A 4,985-nucleotide genomic window follows, 5' to 3' on the forward strand; every position below is an offset into this window, starting at 1 on the left:
TACAAGGATGACCAGTTAATAATTATTCAAATTTATCCTCCAACCACTAAGGCCAATACCATTAACAAGAAGAAACTGAAGATTTTTACTAACTTCTCCTGCAGTCTGAAGTTGATCAAACATGCAATCAAGATGCATTGATAATTACTGGTGGTTGGAATGCTAAAGTTGGATACAAAGAAGAGGGAAGAATAATTGGAAAATATGGTCTCTGTGATACAAATGATGCTGAAGATCTTATGATAGAATTGCAAGACCAACAACTTATTCATTGCAGGCACCTTTTATTAAAAACATAAATGGCCACTATACCCGTGGACCTCACAGGAATTAAATCACCTACATCTGTGAAAAGAGGCAATGGAAAAGCTCAACATCATTGGTCAGAACAAGGCCAGGGGCTGACTTTGGAACAGACCATCAATTGCTCATACGCAAATTCAAAGTGAAGCTGAAGAAAATTAAAACAAGTCCATGAGAGCCAAAGTACCATCTTAAGTGTATCCCACATGAATATAGAGACCATCACAAGAAGAGATTAGAGGCATTGAACACTAACGACCTTAGACCAGACGAGTTGTGGGCTGACATCAAGGACATCTTACATGAAGAAAGCAAAAGACAGGAAAGAAGTAAAAGACAAAAATCGATGTCAGAAGAGACTCTGAAACTTGCTCTTGAAAGTCAAGTAGCTAAAACAAATGGAAGAAATGATGAAGCAAAGGAGCTGAACAGAAAATTTCAAAGGGCAGCTTGAGAAGACAAAGTATTGTAATGAAATGCGTAAAGACCTGCAGTTAGAAAACTAAAAGGGAAGAACGTGCTTGGCATTTCTCAAGCTGAAAGAACTGAAGAAAAAATTCAAGCCTCAAGTTGCAATATTGAAGGCGTCTACAGGGAAAATGTTAAATGATACAGGAAACATCAAAAAAAAAAAAAAAAAAAAAAGATGGAAGGAATACACAGAGTCATCTGTACCAAAAAGAATTGGTTGATGTTCAACCATTTCAGGAGGCAGCATATGATCAAGTACCAATGGTACAGAAGGAAGAAGTCCAAGCTGCATTGAAGGCATTGGTGAAAAACAAGCCTCCAGAAACTGACTGAATACCAATGGAGATGTTTCAACAAACGGATACAGTGCTGGAAGTGTTCACTCATCTATGTCAATAACTTTGGGAGACAGCTACGTGGCCAACTGACTGGAAGAGATCTATATTTGTGCCCATTCCAAACAAAGGTGACCCAAAAGAATGTGGAAGTTATTGAACAATATCATTAACATCACATACAAGTAAAATTTTGCTGAAGAGCGTTCAAAAGCAGTTCCAGCAGTACATCACCAGAGAACTGCCAGAAACTCAAGCTGGATTCAGAAGAGGATGTGCAACAAGGAATATAATTGCTGATGTCAGAAGAATCTTGGCTAAAAGCAGAGAATACCAGAAAGATGTTTACCTGTGTTTTATTGACTATGCAAAGACATTTGACTGTGTGGGTCATAAATTATGGATAACATTGTGAAAAATGGGAATTCTAGAACACTTAATTGAGCTCACACAGAAACTGTACATAGACCAAAGGCAGGTGTTTCAACAGAACAAGGGCATACTTCATGGATTAAAATCATGCTTATTCAATCTGTATGCTGAGCAAATAATCCAAGAAGCTGGACTATATGAAGAAGAACAGGGCATCAGGATTGGAGGAAGACTCATTAACAACCTGCAATGTGCAGATGACACAACATTGCTTGCTGAAAGTGAAGAGGACTTGACGATCAAATACTATAGCCTTCAGTATGGATTACACCTCAACGTAAAACAAAAACCTTCCAAAACAAAAATTTTTCCAAGACAGATTTGTTTGTTTCTTTGGCAGTCTGTGGTATATTTAATATTCTTCACCAACATCATAATTCGAAGGCATCGATTTTTCTTTGATCTTCCTTATTCATCATTCAGCTTTTGCGTGCATATGAGGCAGTTGAAAACACCATGGCTTGGGTCAGGTGCACCTCAGTTTTCAAGGCGACATCTTTGCTTTTTAACCCTTTAAAGAGGTCTTTTGCAACAAGTTTGCCCAATGCAACGCATCTTTTGATGTCTTGACTGCTGCTTCCATGGGTGTTGATTGTGGATTCAAGTAAAATGAAATCCTTGACAACTTCAGTGTTTTCTTCATTTATCGTAATGTTTATTGGTCCAGTTGTGAGGATTTTTGTTTTTTTTATTTGAGGTGTAATCCATGCTGAAGGCAGGGGCCTTTGGGTTTTCATCAGTAAGTGCTTCAAGTCCTCTTCACTTTCAGCAAGTAAGTTTGTGTCATCTGGATAATGCATGTTGTTAATGAGTCTTCCTCTAATCCTGATGCCACATTTTTCTTCACATAGTTCTGCTTCTTGGATTATTTTTTTCGCATACAGATTGAATAAATGTGGTGAAAGGATACAACCCTGACATACTCCTTTCTTAACTTTAAACCATGCAGTATCCCCTTGTTCTGTTCAAAAGACTGCCCTGATCTATGTAGAGTATCCTCTTGAGCACAATTAAGTGTTCTAGAATTCCCATTCTTCATAATGTTATCCATAATTTGTTATGATCCACACAGTTGAATGCCTTTGCATAGTCAATATGACATAGGTAAACATCTTTCTGGTATTCTCTGCTTTCAGCCAGGATCCATCTGACATTACCTATGATATCTCTGGTTCTGTGTCCTTTTCCAAACCCAGCTTGAATTTCTGGCAGTTCCCTGCTAATATACTGCTGCAGCCACTTTTAAATGATCTTCAGCAAAATTTTACTTGTGTGTGATGTTAATGATCTTGTTCAATAATTTCTATATTCGGTTTGATCACCTTTCTTGTGAATAGGTATAAATATGGATCTCTTTCAGTCTGTTGGCCACATAGCTGTCTTCCAATTTTCTTGGCATAGACCAGCGAGCACTTCCAGCACTGCATCCATTTGTTGAAACATCTCAATTGGTATTCAGTCAGTTCTTGAGTCCTTGTTTTTCACCAATGACTTCAGTGCAGGTTGGTCTTCTTCCTTCAGTACCATCAGTGCCTGATCATAGGCTATCTCCTGAAAGTGTTGAAAGTTGGCCAATTCTTTTTGTATATTGACTCTTTGTATTCCTTTTATCTTCTTTTGAAGTCTTAGTAGGTACAATTTTAAGAAATGCCCAGCTGCCTTTCAGAATATGTTTATCGTGTAACTAATGATAATTAAAATTTCCCACAGCTTGAATCTTTAGTTAGGGTTTGTCCAGTAGTCAATAAGCAACTATACTTGGGTCAGGGGAATGGTATGGATTTCAGCCTTGTCTGTTGCTCTTGTTAGAATTTAGTCATGGGGAAAGAGGAGGGGATAACTGGAGGAGATAATGTGCTCTCATGTATGACAGGTTTCCATTTTGAGATATGTATGAAGACTGATTTATTTTTAACCAACAAATCAAAACTTACACATCCAAACAAATTTTGTGTCTGTAAATTGTAAAAATCTGGAATATTGTGTAGTAACTCTAATAATATTACTGTTGCTTAGAAATAAAATTTTTTCAACTCAGAGCCTTTTGGCATCCTCAAGGTTGGCACATTCCAATGGAGAACGTGATATTTGGTGATAACCCAAAGTTGTCTTCAAAGTCCAGTGAATAGGTGGATTGTGAAGATATCTAGTACCCTTTTGGATAAAGATAAACTACCTCACATGTACAAACAGACATGTACCCTAAAGTGTGGCTCTAATAAAATATTGAGTTTTTTTGTGTTTGTGTATATGAGATATCATTGAATCCAAATCATCATATACTGTAAGAAACCTATTATTTCGTTTCACTACAAAAAGCAATCTGCCAATTGTGACACATTTCTTCTCTAGAATTTTTCTTATATTTACAAAGATACTTTGTCTTTATTTAGACAAGTTTTTGTCATAGATCACTCTGTTCCTTAAAAAAAGGAAATTAGCCTTTTTACGAAGATGGTGCCGAAAGCTAAGAAGGAAGCCCCTGCCCCTCCAAAAACTGAAGCCAAAGCAAAGGCGTTGAAGGCGAAGAAGGCAGTGCTGAAAGGCGTCCATAGCCACAAAAAAAAAGAAGATCCGCACTTCACCCACCTTCTGGCGGCCCAAGACACTGAGGCTGCGAAGGCAGCCCAAATATCCTCAGAAGAGCGCTCCCAGGGGAAACAAGCTTGACCACTATGCCATCATCAAGTTCCCCCAACCACTGAGGCAGCCGTGAAGAAGATAGAAGATAACAACACACTTGTGTTCATTGTGGATGTCAAGGCCAACAAGCACCAGATCAAACAGACCAAAGAAGCTCTATGACATTGATGTGGCCAAGGTCAACACCTTGATCAGACCCGATGGAGAGAAGAAGACATATGTTCGACTGGCTCCTGACTATGATGCTTTGGATGTTGCCAACAAAATTGGGATCATATAAACTGAGTCCAGCTGGCTAATTCTAAATACAAATTTTTTCACCACAACAAAAAAAAAAAAAAGGGAATTAAGTGAAATTGAGATTGTCCTGAAACATCTTTTTTACTCTGACTCTTCTGAGCCAATTTTTGTCTCAGTCATTAATGTCTAACACAATAATGCCCCCTGTGGCATGAAAGGCACTGGTAAAGAAGGATTCTAACCCAGAGTGCTCCATCATCTTCTCTGTCATTTTCCCCAAGTCCCTCACATCCGCTGTGCATGTTTTGACACTGGTGGTCATTCCTCTGATGATGAATGTTTGCTTCACTAGTATCACATTTACTCCTGCCTGCTCTGTTTACGCCTTTCTGTGTGCCCAATAACATTCTGTTTTAACGCTAATGCCCTAGTTCTAAAGATGTTTTAAATAGCAATTAAACTCAATACATGTAATATGGACAATGCACACGACTTGACTGATGTGATGACAGGATGAAGAGTTGTGATTAGGTTTGCATGTGCACGGCAATGTCAACCACT

The 4,985-nt window shown here is 38.3% G+C and overlaps 1 pseudogene; it reads left to right on the forward strand.

Annotated features, from left to right (window-relative positions):
* Window positions 1–3,972: 3,972 nt before the first annotated feature.
* LOC100674900 (large ribosomal subunit protein uL23-like) lies at window positions 3,973–4,502 on the forward strand (annotated as a pseudogene).
* Window positions 4,503–4,985: the final 483 nt, after the last annotated feature.

The sequence above is a fragment of the Loxodonta africana genome, chromosome 22 (genome assembly GCF_030014295.1).
Source record: "Loxodonta africana isolate mLoxAfr1 chromosome 22, mLoxAfr1.hap2, whole genome shotgun sequence".
NCBI classification, from domain to species: domain Eukaryota; kingdom Metazoa; phylum Chordata; class Mammalia; order Proboscidea; family Elephantidae; genus Loxodonta; species Loxodonta africana.